Source organism: Cricetulus griseus (genome assembly GCF_003668045.3).
Source record: "Cricetulus griseus strain 17A/GY chromosome 1 unlocalized genomic scaffold, alternate assembly CriGri-PICRH-1.0 chr1_1, whole genome shotgun sequence".
In the NCBI taxonomy this organism is placed as follows: Eukaryota; Metazoa; Chordata; class Mammalia; order Rodentia; family Cricetidae; genus Cricetulus; species Cricetulus griseus.
The window spans coordinates 227,422,912-227,440,835 of record NW_023276807.1 but is presented as its reverse complement, the minus strand read 5'-3'; positions in this window follow the sequence as shown (position 1 = coordinate 227,440,835).

Genomic DNA, 17,924 nt, shown 5'->3' with positions numbered 1-17,924 from the left:
TACAAACGTGATCAGACCAAAAGCAAAATTTAAATAGATCATGCTGAACACTCATTTTATCACTGAGAGTCTTGGCTGGAGAGTCAAGCATCAAGTGTGATCGTGTGGTTTTCAAGTGCAGACTTAGTTCATTTTCAGCGAAGCCAACTAAAATCAATGCCTGGAGCCAGAGAGATGGCTCTACAGCCAAGAGCAGTTACTCCTCTTTTTGAGGACCTGAGTTTATTTCCAACCACCTCCATTGGGTGGCTCACAACCCCCTGTAACTCCTGCTGTAAGCTTTCAGGCCTGTCTTCTGGAATCCCTGGGCATCTGTATATGTGTGGCTCATGCAGACACAAAAAGAAAGACAAAAGTAATTTTTTTTTTCTAAACGTTAACTTGAACATGTAAAACATATTTAATCATTGGTCTAAATGAAACAGATGTATACATTTTTTTAGGGAATTACCAAGGAACCATGGTAATCTCTATAGCTCAGCAAGACAATGTCTATATTTAGGTAGCAAATTTATTATTTTTTTAAAATTGAGTATAATTATCTTCTCCTGACATTTAAAGAATTCATGAAAATTGACCTTAAGATTCTGCTTGTGGGGCTGGAGAGATGGCTCAGTGGTTAAGAGCACTGACTGCTCTTCCAAAGGACCCAGGGTTCAGTTCCCAGCACCCACATGGAAGCTCACAACTGTCTGTAACTCCTGTTCCAGGGGATCCAATACCCTGATAAAGACATTCTTGCAGGCAAAACACCAATGTACATAAAATAAATATTTTTTAAAAGATTCTGTTTGTGTCTCTTCTATGGAAAAAAAGCAATATAGCAAAGATGGAGTTAAGAAAGTGGTGCTATGACCTTTGGAAGACACAAGAACAAAAAAAAAGTTGAATTCAGACTTTTCTACCTGAAAAAGATAATTATGACACTCTGGCCCTTTGCATTATAAAACGCATGAGGAATGAGTTGTATTTTGCACATCTCTTAGAGCTATATTGAATTTCATTCCTAGGAAGCACACAGGAATTCAGAAGACATGGATGTGTGAACCATTATACTAGAATTAGAGGGACCCACCAAGTACACAGACTAGAAGCTGCATATAATGCACACATTATGCACATAGCAGGTTTCTAAGGCAAGCAACTTTTCCTAATTTCCAAGATTTCCCCCCAGAGATTCAGAATTTAGCATATTTGTTTCAAAGCAATTAATAGATAAACCAGTTTCCAAAAAGGCTTTTGGAAGCAACTATGCATTTTACAAGGTTTAAAATGAAGTTTTCCACATAATGAGGTAATACGACTCTCTTTGATTTGCAGAGTAATCCCAAGGTAGATGGAAGACTTAAAACTGCAAAACAGAGAACATTATCATGCCTTTTTAAATGAGCTCACCTTTAATACTCCCACACAGAACAATAATGCCACCAACTCCCAGACTCTACAATATGTAAAATAAAATATCCTAAAACCACCCATTTTCATTAGCATGTTTCTCTACTACCCTACACTTTATCATGCAACAATGTGATAGGAGGGTGCTCACTTTAACCTATAATAGCTTTGAGACTTTTGAGATGCTTAACATAGCTAATGTTGTGTGCGTTAAAAATTCTACTATTTTAAATCAGCATGCATAGCCCTCTAAGAGTGCCAATGAGACATATGTATCCAACTTAGGATAAAAAGCAATGCATTCATTAGATGACAACAACAAGATACTGATGCACACCTGACGAAATTTCATACATCGATGCCTGTGTGTCATAAGTCAATATCAAATTTAACCTTACTTATACATCAATTTCATAGGTATCAGTATGATCAACTGCAATTTTTTAAAATTAACTTCAGTTGTCCAAGAAATCACATACATTTTCAATCTGGAGGCCTAATGTGTCTCACTCATGCATTTGGTAGACTTGCAGTTGCTTAGACAGTGTAATTATGATGTGTTCTAACACAAACAAAGGAGGAATTCTTCCTGAAAGTACTTACATACTCAAGAGTGAGCCATTTAGACACAAGCTTGGCAAGAAAAAGGCAGTGGTACGTAAACTTCTTATCTAAGTGTATTTCCACACAAAATAATTGAAGATGTAATTACTATGTTCTCGTATGGTGTTTATTTAAACAATAGGTAATTAAATAGGCATGTGAACACTACAACACTACACAAATTGGGCCATTTTATAAGTGTAGTTAAACCTTAGAATTTGGAACAGGCAAGCAAAATATTTGGAAAGCTGCATCCTGGCTGCACACTGCCCTGATTTCTGCCACAGCTTTCACACTGGGAAGCAGCATAGGTAGCTCAGTAGCAAAACAGTGCCTGGCTACTCTTCAAAGAAGTAACATGGATGCAAATACAATTGAGGGACAGACAATGGCTTTATTTGAGCACTGAAAATCTGACTGCCTCTGTCTAATCCACCTACTGATAAATGTGTGGTCTATTGAAGACTAATCAAATAGTTTAGTAATGTGGGAAATGACCAATACGGAGTCAGGTAAAAACACAAGGGAATTTAATAGAGAAAAGCCTTAGCTACAGAGCCACCTAGCCAGCCAGCAGGGCAGCAGTAAGTACAGTAAGCCAAAGATGAAAGCGAAAGAAGGGGCGGTCATGTGAGCGTCCCTCACTCTTAAACTTTCCCTATGTCACCCTGACCATGTAGGCATGGTCAGGCACACCTGTAGCCAGCCCCTAAGCAGGCATGGCTACAGCATCCCCTACAGTTTAGGGTGGATTTTAGTAAGCGCTAGGTCCCTTGATCTACCCCAAATTAATTCTTGGTTGATGCTGCAAAACCATAGTGTGTGAGTTTTCTGGGCTTAGTTGTCATCTTACCATGCATACAAATGCCATGGTATGATCATTCCCCACAAATTTCTCATTGATTAGAATATCTAGCTCAAAAGAATTTGGAAGTTTGAGTTTTAATTTAAGACCTTTTACGAAGTTCCCATAGTTCTATCTGTAGAACACTGAACGAATTTCTTCACTATACCGTTAATGACATTGTTCCACAGCCGACCTTTATCACATAAACAATCTAGACAGCTGGTGATCCATGGCTCACTTTTATCTGGATGGCTTTCTCATATTGATTCCATCCCATTCCTCATCTGAGCTAGGTTTACCAACCTTGTCCATTTTCCTCAGGCTGCATTTTCTTCCCAACAACAGATTCATACCCCAAATTTTGTTCATGTAGCTCAGGCGTCAGCTGTGGTACAGTTTCCTCAACATGGCTGATAGATTTGTATCAGGAGTCTGGTGATATTCCTTGGACAACCATCACTGTCTTCAAAGGTTACTACACAGATCTTACAGAAGACATGGAGATACCCTGTCACTGTAGTTGGCTTGATCAGATACCCTGGCCATATATAACAGATAATGTCAGGATTGAATGCTTTTGTTTTCTTCATTTCGTGTGAATGTGGGGGAACGAGTCACAGGTATGTGTGGAGGTCAGAGAACAACTTGATTGAGTCACTGTGTGGGTTCCAAGGATCAAACTCGGCTTTTCAGGCTTGCCAGTGAGAGCCATTACCTATTGAACTATCTCACCAGCCCCAGGACTGAAATCTTTCACCAAATATTTCTTTGGGGTAGCTGTTTGTGATTAGATGGATTTAAAGGAATACTAATCAGAATGAATCTAGGTTCCAGATGTACAGTGTTGATCTCAGTAACACCTGTCCAGAGGCATCTAGATTTGTCTCTAACATCTAGATTTGTGGTGAGATCACTCTTTGGGCATCCTGACATTTTTTTTTTTTATCCAGTGCCCATACCATTGATCCTTGCCAGCTGGCAGACTAACAGAGTGATGTGAAAGAGCATGTATAGAATATTGACAGCTGTTTGGTATGCTTTTGTCCCCATGCATACATGAATGCACACCCCTCCCCATGTAGCAGTAGTATTGTTCAAATAGAAAGATGAGCAAACTTGCCCAACATCTCACAGGTAGTATAGAAGCGAGCAAACATTCAAACCAAAGCATCCAAACCTGTCTCTGAATATTGTGCACTGAAGTGTACATGCTACTGCCTTTCATTGTATCAATTGCTAACATAGTGTACTTCTGGGAATCAGTCCATAGCAAACGTTCCTAGTCATGGGCAACAGTATATTTAAGAAATTTGTAACAGTATTATATGTCATTGGAAGCAGCCCAATTGTCCAAACACTGAGGAACAATTGAGAAAATTACCTATCTATTTACATATAGATATGTGTGTATGTATCTATGTGTGTGTATGTATATGCAGTTGACAACTTTATAGCATTAAAAATGGTTAGATAAATAGAAAAAAATCGCACATTTGCCTCCACTATGGTTCCATTCTCAACTGATAGTGATAAGACTTTTTTTTTAGTACTTAACCTTGAAAGGCCTAGAAGAAAAGGAGAGACAATAGCAATGTCGACTGTAAAGCATGACCTATATAAACTGTCAAGCAGAATATGACTTAAGAAACCTGAGACTGTGGACCTGTAGATTGTCAGCAAAGAAAAGCACACAACAAAGTTTAAAGCATCAATTTAATTTATATTTAGACTTTTCAACAGTTCAGAAATTTCTGAAATCATCAGAAAAGAGGAGTGGAAGATAGGGAGCTAAAATTTGAGAGGAAGGCTGAAAGGCTGGGGAGCAATTTGATACCCCATTATCTCTTCTACATGTCTACATAACCCAGAGGTTATTTGTGTCTTTCCCAGTTGAAAAAAATAAAAAGGCTGAAGTTTGTTCCTGGAGAGGTCAAGGCTCATGCTCTCTGGGCTGGGTAAATTCAGGCTCTCAGAGGAAGAGTTTCTTCTGTAGCACTTGGTATGTTTTATCATTCACTCTTTCTTGAGTTAGTTTCCCAGCTGACTTTCACACAGTGCTCTCTTTTGTTTCTGCCCCCCTTTCAAAGGGATGCCCTCTTCAGTCTTCTATATTGTTCTCCTCATCTCCTCATCCTTTAGACACCAGAGGACCACAGGATTCAATCCTGGGGGCCTTTCTCCATCTCTGTCAGTCCTTAGGCAATTTTACCCAGCTGACTTCTATCCTAGATTCATTCATGGTTCCTTTACAATTGCTTCTTAGGGCTGAAGCACTGCTTGGACTGTGACAGACACTCCGTAGACAGTGTGAGTGGGTAAAACCAGTCATATCTAATGTAGATTTTAGAGAACACTTTTATATCGGAACCTGAGAATCTCAATATATCCCCCTATCTAGCCCCCTCAAAACTCAATGCTTTAATTACCAGACACTAAATTGGAATCAAATTCTCTGAAGAACCTGCTATCTTAAGGGGAAAGGATGAAAGTACTGACATTGGGTCCCCAATAAAATTCTCAGGCAGTTTATCAAATAGAGATGTCACATATAGAGCCTAACTGTTTTCAGGCACATAGTACTTCTAGTGCGAAAGCTGAGACCGTCTCAGGCAAACCAAGGCCCTTGACCACCAATGGTCAAGAATCCCTACATGATGCTCAGATTTCCCAGTCTCTAAGCTATGACCAGGATCACTAGGTGTCTGAGCAATGCCAGTAGATAGTAAGACAGACCAAATACTCAGGAGAAAGGCAACTAGATGAAAACAAGGTCTGTACATAGAGAAGGAGAAAAACACGGATCCCTCCAAAGATGTGCATGAGTATCACAGCTATGAAAGGAACATTACAGGGGCTTCAGGAGAAAGAAGTAGAGTGTGAATCCAGTGGCCTAACAGCAGGAGCTCAGTAAGAGAGAACAAAGGAGAACTGTGAACAAAAGAACTCAAGAGCTTTTCCAGAATGGGAGGAATTGAATGAGATGAAAGAGCCTGTTCGGTGACCAGAACATTAGATAAAATTAGATATACGGATGACAAAAAATGGCAGTATGGAATTTCATGTCCTGGGACTCGTAGGGATGTTCCCCCAAGACAGGAGATAAAGCTCAAGTACACAGAAGAAGAAGGAGGAGAAGAAGGAGAAGAATGGCTACAGATGTCTGAGTATTTATAATCTTATTTACAAAGTCACATGAGAAGCAAAGTCATCAAAGTTTTGAAGGGAAGTTATTTTAAACATGGAATCCCATAGCAAACTGAATCACTGATGAGCTGTGAAATGAAAACATGTCCTTGCACGCACAGGTTAACATTCTTACTTCTCATGGACCTGTTTCTCAGAAGCTACCATAGGGTGCTGTCTATTAAACCTTGGGAGATGGACTGGGGTGTCACTCAGTAGTGGAGCACTTGTCCAGTGTGTACAAGGCTCATAGCTTTTGCTCACAGCACCATAAAAACAAACTTCAAAAACCAAGGGAATAAGCCAACAAAAGAAAGGATATTTGGAGAAAGGGAAACAGAAAACCAACACAGCAAAAGGCAAAGTAAACCACAGGAAACATTTTTTAAAGGACGTCTCACTCAGGGTAAGAGCTGTGAAACAGACATGCAGTACCAACTCAATGGAGCAGCTCACTGGACTCTGGATGGGATTTTTTTCCAAGATGAAATGGTTAGCTGAACAAGTCTGCCTTACAGAGAAATGTAAACTACTGGTGGTTCAGTAGGGACCAAAATTTTCTGAAAAGCAAGCAAACAATGATAAAAGGGAAAACCAAACATTGGCCAGAACAACAAACATGGTCACAATTTAGTTGTTTATGACATGGCTTGGTTGTCAGTCACACATTTTAAAACTACGTAAACATTGGTTATTAATCAAACCATAAAGTACAAATACTTGATATTTGGAAATGGAGGTGAGAAAGATGGAGCTAAGTAGAGAAATAACAAATGGAGATGTTTCGATGTTAGAAGACAATAGAGGATTCTTAAAGCTGAAACACCGAGATAGGAAACCAAGGGTGTGAGCTAGAGATGTGGAGATCATTTGATCTTAAAGCAGGAGAAACCAGCTTGAAGGAGTTGACAGGGATCATCTATGGGGGGCAGACTTTAATGTGAGGGTGAGGGATGGAAAATAAATTCTGTTTTTAATGTGATGGAAATATTCAACTCTGAAAGACTTGAAAGTAAAACACATTTTTATCTTTAATTAAACTTATTAAATGAAGACAGAGCTAACACACCCAAACATGAAGTGTTACATAAGTGGTGAAAAGTTCAAGATGAACAGCCCCCAAGTCAAAAACTTTAATAGTACCCAGAAATTTTGGCAGCTCTTTCCATCAGTGCACCAAAACCAACCAGTCCTCTTCCTTGTGACATCATAAGTCAATACTGCCTGCTTTGGGAATTTGTATAAGTCAGGCCACACTTGCAAGTGTTTGTTTCTGGCTTTATTGGCTAGTGTGTTTGTAAGGATTATCTGCCATCTTTTAGGAACATAGCAAGAATCACAATACAGTTGTGCAGTTTTCCTTTTAAGGAAGTCTCCACAATCTCCTGAATTATTTCTAGTTTGGGCATCTGTATACATGTATAATTTTGACTAAAGTGAAAATCGTAATATGGTAGCCCTGGCATGTATGTTTGACACAAACTAGCAGTCTATGAAATTACACTTTTTTGACTGAAACTATTTATAAATTCACTCGACACCAACAACAGTTTTTAGCATTTGTTCTGTGTCAGGGGCTGTTGTAAACACTGAGATCTCAATAGTGAAGATGATCATGGCCTTGGTTTTCTCAGGAGATAATTTAAAAAAAGTATAGGTGTTCTAGTTTGTCCTCTATTGCCGTAAGGAAGCATCATAACCAAAGCAACTTGGAGAGGAAAGTTACAGGTCCTGATCACTGCTCATTAGTGAGAAAAGCCAAGGCAGAACTCATGCAGGGCAGGAATCAGGAGGCAGGAACTGAGGCAGGAATTGAGGATTGCTGCTCACTAGTTTTCTCCTCATGGGTTGCTCAGTTTGCTTTCTTATACACCCCAAGACCACCATGATGGGGAATGTACTGTGTATATTTATCTTATTGATTATTGAATAAAATACTGTTTGGCCAATGAGACAGCAAGTTAGACGGAACTAGGAGTCAAAGAGGATTCTGGGAAATGTAGTAGAGAAGTGGTGATCCATACAGGAAGTGACATAGCAAGGAGACTCATATTTAAGCGAAAGAGAAACAGGAAGGGCTCTCTTTTTCCCCCTCGGCTCCTGCTCCAGCGGCACGATGTGATCCACAAGCTAGGAGGGACGCCAATAAGGCGTCCAATAAGATAAGTCTTATAAAATATATAGACGTATGATAATTGAGACTGAGCTAACAGATGAGAATCCTAGTCATTGGCCAAGCAGCATTGTAACTAATACAAGTCTCTCTGTGTATTCATTTGGGCCTAACTCGGGCAGGCGGCTGGCGTAAAGCACACACTTGGCGGTGGGGCTCAGGCAGCTTTTGGCAGAAAGATTTATAGTAACACCACCAGCCCAAGGATAGCACTGCCCCTAGTAATATGAACCCTCCCACATCAATCATCAATGAAGAAAATACCCCACTCCGACTTTCCTACAGGCTAATGTAATGGAGACATTTTATCAGTTGAGATTCCCTCCTCCCAGATGACCTTAGCTTGTGTCAAATTGACAAAACAAACAAAACAAAACCAAAACAAAAAAAGTTAACCAGCACAAGGGGAAAGAGGGAAACAGAAAGGAGATACTGAGGAGAGAACCAATAATTGCATGCTTGATGAATATTTTGAAGTAGAATTGTCTTGATCTCGCCTAACATCTTGTGCAAGTTATGTTGAGAACCAAAGAGGCCATAGGAAGGGAAAGCAAGCCATAGAAGAAATGCAGAACATACAAAAGACCCAAGGAGAAGAGCAAATAGTGAGTCAAGCCAAGTGTTCCTGAGCCAGAAAATGGGAAGGTAGTACTGAAGGGACCAGCTCCACATTTCGGCAGCCATGGCAGTAACACATGCTTGCCATGACCTTGTCCTAGTCACTAGAAAGTCAGATGCCTGCCTCGTGACAAGGAACCAATCAGAAGTTAGCTGGTGGCGCTATGCTTTACGGCTCTGGGTGTGCTTTACGGACAAGTGTACAGCCATGACACGAAGAGCATAGCAACCATCCTGGGAGGGCCTATGGGCCATAACAAACAGTTGGCCAATCAACACAGGGCAAGCCCTCCAAGCCGGAGGCACACCAATCGTGAGCCTGTGCGTACCCCTAGACACTCCCCTTACACTGCCCTACAAGATCTCTATGCAGCCGGTTCGAGCTGTCTTTCTAGCCATCTGCCATGGTGGGTAGATGAAAGACCCGAGCTAACATGGGGTTAGCTCTTTAAACAACTATAATAAAGCCTCATGCTGTTTGCATCAAGCTTTGGACTCCACATGGTGATTGGGGTTGCTGCGGTCCTGGGCTGAGATCCTGGAAGCCTGAGCTATCTGGGGGGTCTTACAGTACATAGGCCTTAGCTGTGTCAAATATCCCAGCAAATTAAGATCAAGGACTGGGAGATCAAGGACTTAGGACTCAGTGACCTTCACGACAGTAATTTCAATGATTTAATAAGGGTAAAATCTAGAGTAGGGTGGACAGAGATGAATAGAATATCAGAATGTGAATATTAAAACTCAATCTGATGATTCAACTCTGGCCCAGAATCAGAGTCAGCCAAGCAGGTTCAAGTGTCTTCAGATCTGGGACAAAAACAAACTGGAGCTGACAACCACCTTCTCAGAGCGCCACATGTCAGCCATATCTTGCCAGATATATTGTCTACATAGTCATTTATGCTAAGGAATGTGTTGGAAATATGGAATATTTTATTCCATGGGAAACTCAAGTCATGAGAAACCCAGGCAACCAGGAATATTTAGAGAGAGATTATCCTCTTCCTCATGAATTTCTTTTTCACTTTAACACTATTATCTGTGTATCTCTCAACATTTTCTTTGTAGCTAGCAGTTCATGGTTAATTACCTTCAACACCAGACCTTCAAAAGCAACTAATAATGCTCTAGTAAATTTACCCCACTTATATTCAACCAGCAAGGAAATAAGCACAGGGTATAAGATATTTTTATGTTTTTAAATTTAAATTAGAAATAAGCTTCTTTTACATGTCAATCTCAGTTCCCTCTCCTTCTCCTCCTCCCCTGCCCCCCACTGGCCCCACGATCCCAACCCCTTTCTGCTCCCCAGGGAAGATGAGGCCTTCCTTGGGGGATCATTAAAGTCTGTCATATCATTTGGAGCAGGGCCTAGACCCTCCCCAGTGTGTCTAGGCTACGAGAGTATCCCTCTATGAGGAGAGGGCTCCCAAAGTTCATTTGTGTACTGGGGCAAATACTGATCCACTACCAGTGGCCCTGTACATTGTCCAGACCTCCAAACTGACATCATCCTTCAGGGGGTCTGGAACAGTCCTATGCTGGTTTTCCAGGTATCAGTCTGGGGTCCATGAGCAACCCCTTGTTCAGGTCAGCTGTTTTTGAGGGTTTCTCCAGCCTGGTCTTGACTCCTTTGCTCATCACTCCTTCCTCTCTGCAACTGGATTCCAGAGTTCAGCTCAGTATTTAGCTCTGTGTGTCTCTGTGTCTGCTTACATCAGCTACTGGATGAAAGCACTAGGATGGCATATAAGGTAGTCATCAATCTCATTATCAGAGAAGGGCTTTTAAGGTAGCCTCCTCTCGACTGTTGCTTAGATTGTTAGCTGGGGTTGACCTTGTAGATCTCTGGACAATTCCCTACTGCCAGAATTCTCTTTAAACTATAATGGCTCCCTCAAGGATGGTATGATGGTATTCCTTTTTTTTTTTTTTTTTTTGCTCCCCTCTGTTTCTCCCCTGACTAGATCTTCCTGCTTCCTCCTGTCCTCCTTTCCCCTCCCCTTCTCTTTCTTTTAACTCCCTCTCCCCTCCCTCCATGATCCCAATTTGCTTAGGAGATCTTGTCCCTTTCCCCTTCTCCAGGGAACCATTGTTAGACCTCCGGAAAACTCAGGTATCCGGGGTCCCAGGCCACGACCGCAGTCACCCCAATCACCAGGCAGATTCGAGAGCTTGATGCAAACTGCACGAGGCTTTATTGTTTTTTTTAACGAGCTAACCCCATGTTAGCTCGGGTCTTTCACCCACCCGCCATGGCAGATGGCTAGCAAAAGACAAGACCTAGGGCCTCCCAAGAGATCTTGTAGGGCAGCATAAGGGGAGTGTCTAGGGGTATGCACAGGCTCACTATTGCCTCCAGCCTTGGAGGGTTTGCCCTATTTTGATTGGCCAACTGGTTGTTATGGCCCATCGGCCCTCCCAGGGTGGTTGCTATGCTCTGCGTCATTGCTGTGTGCTTGTCCATAAAGTACACCCAGGGTCGTAAAGCATAGCACCACCAGCTAACTTCTGATTGGTTCCTTGTCACGAGGCAGGCATCTGACTTTCTAGTGTCTAGGAAAAGGTCAGACAAGCATGTGTTCGGCCGTTATGACTCCCGAAAGGGGAGCTGGTCCCTTCACCATGTATGTCTCTCTTAGGGTCCTCCTTCTTTCCTAGCTTCTCTGGCAGTGTGGATTGTAGACTGGTACTTCTTTGCTCTACATCTAAAAATCCATATATGAGTGAGTACATATAATTTTTGGCTTTTTGAGACTGCATTACCTCACTCAGGATGGTTTCTTCTAGTTCTATCCGTTTGCCTTCGAATTTCAAGATTCCATTTGAAGGAACCGGCTTCCCTTTTGGCAGCCATAACAGCCGAACACTTGCTTGCCATAAACCCGCCTTGGTCACTTAGAGGTCAGATGCCTGCCTCGTGACAAGGAACCTTAGTCACTAAAAGGTCAGATGCCTGTCTTGTGACAAGGAACCAATCAGAAGTTAGCTGGTGGCGCTATGCTTTACGACCCTGGGTGTGCTTTACGGACTAGCGCACAGCAATGCCGTGGAGAGCATAGCAACCACCCTGGGAGGGCCTATGAGCCATAACAACCAGTTGACCAATCAACACAGGGCAAGCCCTCCAAGCCTGGAGGCACACCAATCGTGAGCCTGTGCATACCCCTAGACACTCCCCTTACGCTGCCCTATAAGATCTATGCGCAGCAGCTTCAAGCTGTCTTTTCTAGCCGTCAGCCATGGCAGGTGGGTGAAAGACCCGAGCTAACATGGGGTTAGCTCTTTAAACAACTATAATAAAGCCTCATGCTGTTTGCATCAAGCTTTGGACTCCACATGGTGATTGGGGTGACCGCGAACCTGGCCTGAGACCCCGGATACTTGAGTTTTCGGGGGTCTAACACATTGTTGTTTTTTTCTGAGTAGTACTCCATTATGTAAATGTACCACATTTTCTCCATACATTCCTCAATAGTGTCGTGGCCTGGCATCTTCCTGTCTGTTTTCTAACCATGCTTCGAAGGCCATGAGGCCATTTCTGTCTCCTTCAGTTGACTTCTCAATGCTAGCTACCTCCTAACTCTCTGTCCTCACGTGTTACTCACACACCTAGCCCTCCACCAGTTGGAAGCCTATTCAAAATGCTTAGGCCCATAGAGATGCAAACTAAGAGGCATTCTACACTGAGGCCATGGTATTCAATAGCAGACTTTCTTGCATTAGCAATACAATTGTAGGCCAGAGCTCCTGGGTGCTCCTGTTTACTGAAACAGGAGGCTGGAACATAAGATACTCCATAATGGAACTTTCTTGGTCCCCAACAAGTAGAGGGGCATCTAGGTTGCTACCAGTTTCTGGCTATTACAAATAATGCTGCTATGAACATGGTTGAGCAGATGTCCTTGTTGTATGAATGAGCATCTTTTGGGTATACACCTAAGAGTGGAATTGCTGGATCTTGTGGTAGACTGATTCCTATTTTCCTGAGGAGTTACCATACTGATTTCCAAAGTGGCTGTACAAGTTGGCACTCCCATCAGCAGTGGAGGAGTGTTCCCCTTTCTCCACATCCTCTCCAGCATAAACTGTCATTGTTGCTCTTGATTTTAGCCATTCTGTCAGGTATAAGATGCTATCTCAGCATTGTTTTGATTTGCATTTCCCTGATGGCTAAGGATATTGAACACTTTCTTATGTGTCTTTCTGCCATTTTAGATTCCTCTATTGAGAATTGTCTATTTGGTTCTGTGCTCCACTTTTTAAAATTTTTTTTCTTTTTTTTTTAATTTGAATTAGAAACAAGATTGTTTTAGATGTCAATCCCAGTTCCCACTCCCTCCTCTCCTCACCTACCCCCTCCCCCAACTAATACCCTACCTATCACATATCCTTTCTGCTCCCCAGTGAAGGGTGAGGCCTTCCATAGGGGGTTATCAGAGTCTATCATATCCTTTGGGGTAGGGCCTAGGCCCACCCCTGTGTGTCTTGGCTCAGGGAGTATTCCTCTATGCGGATTGGGCTCCCAAAGTCCACACTGAAAGGTGATTGGCTCTACCTCTTTAAGAGACAGACCCTGCCCCCTGACAAATTAGGGCATGCGTAAGAAAACGTGCTACATCATCACCACGTCACCCATGAGGACTCTGCTCTGGGCATGTGTGGAACCTCAGTGCGAATGCACAGTCTTCCCTGTAAAGTTCCAACTAACTCTGCTTTCATGCTCTTCTGCTTCTCTTCTTTCCCACTCTCTGTTTCTTTTCTTCTCTGTATGTTGACCGACAATGGCCATCAGTCATTACCCTGTTCCTCTTCTTAGTCTCCCTACTCTGCCGGGCCTTATAATAAACTTATAGTCAACATGTCTCATGTCTCAGCATTCCTCTTTTCTTCTTTTTAAACAAAAGAATAACACACACCTATGCTAGGGGTAAGTACAGGAGGTCCCTCAGATTTCCAAGGTCTCCTCACTGAAACCCATGTTCCTGGGGTCTGGATCAGTCCCATGCTGGTATCCCAGATATCAGTCTGGGGAGCAAGAGCTCCCCGTTGTTCAGGTCAGCTGTTTCTATGGGTTTCACCAACCTGGTCTGGACCCCTTTGCCCATTACTCATTTTTCTCTGCAACTGGATTCCAGTTCAGTTCAGTGATTAGTTGTGGGTGTCTGCTTCTACTTCTACCAGATGCTAGATGAAGGCTGTAGGATGCCATATAAGTCAGTCATCAATCTCATTATCAGGGGAGAGCATTTAAGGTAGCCTCTCCTCTCTTGCTTAGATTGTAAGTTGGTATCATCTTTGTAGATCTCTAGACGTTTCCCTAGTGCCTGATTTCTCTGTAAACCTAAAATGTCTACCTCTATTATGGTAAATCCTTTCTTATTTTCTTCTATTCTTGCCCCTACTCAACTTTTCTGCTCCCTCAAGTCCTCCTCACCTCTCCTCTTCTCCCCAATCATTCTCCTAGCTTACCCCACCTCCGTTGCTCCCAATCTGCTCAGGAGGCCTTGTCCCTTTCCCCTTCTCCAGGGGGCCATTGTATGTCTCTCTTAGGGTCCTCCTTGTTTACTAGCCTCTCTGGCAGTGTGGATTGTAAGCTGGTATTCCTTTACTCTATGTCTAAAATTCACTTATGAGTGAGTACATACCACGTTTGTCTTTTTGTGTTTGGGTTACCTCACTCAGAATGGTTTCTTCTAGTTCCATCCATTTTCCTGCAATTTTCAAGATTTATTTATTTTTTCTGCTGAGTAGTACTCCATTGTGTAAATAACCACATTTTCTCAATCCATTCTTCAGTTGAGGGGCATCTATGTTGCTTTCAGGTTCTGTCTATTACAAATAGTGCTGCTATGAACATGGTTGAACAGATGTCCTTGTTATATGAATGTACATCTTTTGGATATATGTCTAAGAGTGGAATTGCTGGATCTTGTGGTAGACTGATTCCCATTTTCTTGAGGAATGGCCATGCTGATTTCCAAAGTGGCTGTACAAGTTTGCACTCCCACCAGCAGTGGAGGAGTGTTCCCCTTTCTTCACATCCTCTCCAGCATAAACTCTCATTGGTGTTTTTGATTTTAGCCATTCTAACAGGAGTAAGATGGTATCTCAGAGTTGTTTTGATTTGCATTTCCTTGATGGCTAAGGAAGTTGAACACTTTCTTATGTGTCTTTCTGCCATTTTAGATTCCTCTATTGAGAATTGTCTATTTAGTTCTGTTCCCCACTTTTTAATTTATTATTTGGTGTTTTGGAGACTCGCTTCTTGAGTTCTTTATATATTTTGGAGATCATCCCTCTGTCAGATGTGGGGTTGATGAATATCTTTTCCCATTATGTGGGCTGGCATTTTGTCTTGCTGATTGTGTCCTTTGCTTTACAGAAGCTTCTCAGTTTCAGGGGGTCTCATTTATTAATTGTTGATCACAGTGTCTGTGCCTCTGGTGTTATGTTCTGGAAGTGGTCTCCTGTACTAATTTGTTTCAGGGTACCCCCTACCTTCTCTTCTAATAAGTTCAGTGTGCCTGGATTTATGTTGAGGTCTTTGATCCATTTGTACTTAAGTTTTGTTCATGGCAATAGACATGGATCTATCTGCAATCTTCTACATGCCAGCATCCAATAATGCCAGCACCATTTGTTGAAGACGCTTTCTTTTTTCCATTGTATAATTTTAGCTTCTCTGTCAAAAACCAGGTGTTTGTATGTGTGTGGGTTAATATCAGGGTTTTCAATTTGATTCCATTGGGCTACCTGACTATTTTTGTGCCAATACCAAGCTGTTTTCAGGACTGTAGATCCATAATAGAGCTTGAAGTCAGGGATGGTGATGCCTCTGGATGTTCTTTTATTATACAGGGTTGTTTTGGCTATCTTGGGTCTTTTGTTTTTCCATATAAATTTGAGAATTTGTCTTTCAAGGTCTGTGAAGAATTGTGCTGGGATTTTAATGGGGCTTCTATTGAATTGGTAGATTGCTTTTGACAAGATTGCCATTTTTACTATGTTGATCCTACCTATCCAATAACATGGGAGATCCTTCCATTTTCTGATATCTAATTTCTTTCTTTAAAGACTAAAATTTCTTATGATACAGGTCTTTCACTTTCTTGGTTAGCGTTACTCCAAGGTATTTTATGTTGTTCATGGCAACTGTAAAGTGTGATGTTTTTCTGATTTCTTTCTCAGTGCATTTATCATCTGTATATAGTAGGGCTACTGATTTTTCTGAGTTAATCTTGTATCCTGACACTCTGATGAAGGTGTTTATCAGCTGTAGAAGTTCTCTGGTAGAGTTTTTTGGGTCACTTATGTAACTGTCATATCATCTGCAAATAGTGAGAGTTTGATTTCTTCCTTTCCGATTTGTATTCCCTTGATCTCCTTTTGTTGTCTTATTGCTCTAGCTAGAACTTCAAGGACAATATTGAAGAGGTATCAAGAGAGTGGACACCCTTGTCTTGTCCCTGATTTTAGAGGAATTGCAGTAAGTTTCTCTCCATTTAGTTTGATGTTGGCTGTTGGCTTGCTGTATATTGCTTTTAATATATTAAGGTATGTTCCTGTTATCCCTGATCTCTCCAAGACCTTTATCATGAAGGGGTGTTGGTTTTGTCAAAGGCTTTTTCAGCATCTAGTGAGATGATCATGTTGTTTTTCTTTCTCTGTCTGTTTATATGGTGGATTACATTGATGGATTTTCATATGTTGAACCATCCTTGCATCCCTGGGATGAAGCCTACTTGATCATGGTAGATGATTTCTCTGATGTGTTCTTGGATTCAATTTGCCAGTGTTTTATTAAGTATTTTTGCATCAATGTTAATGAGGGATATAGGTTTTCTCTTTCTTAGTTGTGTCTTTGTGTGGCTTGGGTACCATGGCTATTGAAGCCTTATAAAAGGAGTTTGGCAATGACTCTTCTGCTTCTATTGTTTGGAATACTTTGAGGAGAATTGGTATTAGCTGTTCTTTGAATTTCTGGAGGAATTCTGCACTGAAGCCATCTGGCCCTGGGCTTTTTTTGGTTGGTAGACTTTTGATGACTGCTTCTATTTCATTAGGGGTTATAGGTCTGTTTTGATTGCTTATCTGTTCTGGATTCAATTTTGGTAAGTGAAATCTATCCAGAAAGTTGTCCATTTCCTTTAGATTTTCGAATTTTGAGGAATACAGGTTTTCAAAGTGTGACCTGATGTTTCTCTGGATTTCTTCAGTGTCTGTTTTTATGTCCCTCTTTTCATTTCTAATTTTATTAATTTGCATGTTCTCTCTCTGCTGTTTGTCTATCTTGTTGATTTTCTCAAAGAACCAACTCTCTATTACATTGATTCTTTGTATTATTTTGCTAGTTTCTGTTTTATTGACTTCAGCCCTCAATTTGATTATTTCCTGGCATCTGCTCCTCTGGGGTGCATTGGCTTCTTTGTGTTCTAGAGCTTTCAGTTGAGCTGTTAATTCTCTAGAGTGACTATTCTCCAGTTTCTTCATGGGGGCACTTAGTGCTATGAACTTTTCTCTTATCACTGTTTTCAAAGTGTCTCATAAGTTTGGGAATGTTGTGTCCTCATTCTAATAGAATTCTAGGAAGTCTTTCATTTCTTTTTTTTATTTCTTCCTTGACCAAGGGATGGTGGGTGCAATTGGACATTATTCAATTTCCATGAGTTTGTAGGTTTTCTGCAATTTGTGTTGTTGTTGAATTCTAATTTTAAAGCATGCTGGTCTGATAAGATACAGGGGGTTATTTTAATTATTTGTACCTGTTGAGGTTTGCCATGTTGCCAAGTATGTGGTCAATTTTAGAGAAGGTTCCATGTGGTGCCGAGAAGAAGGTATATTCTTTTGTGTTTGGATGGAATGTTCTATAGATGTCTGTTAAACCCACATGGGCTATAACTTCTATTAGTTCCTTTGTTTCTTTGCTAAGTTTCTGTCTGGTGTTCCTGTATAGTGGTGAGAGTGGGGTGTTGAAGTCTCCCATTATAAGTATGTGAGGTTTTAGGTGTGATTTGAATTTTAGTAGTGTTTCTTTTATGAAAGTGGATGCCTTTGTATTTGGGCATAGATGTTCAGAATGAGACTTCTTTCTCATGGATT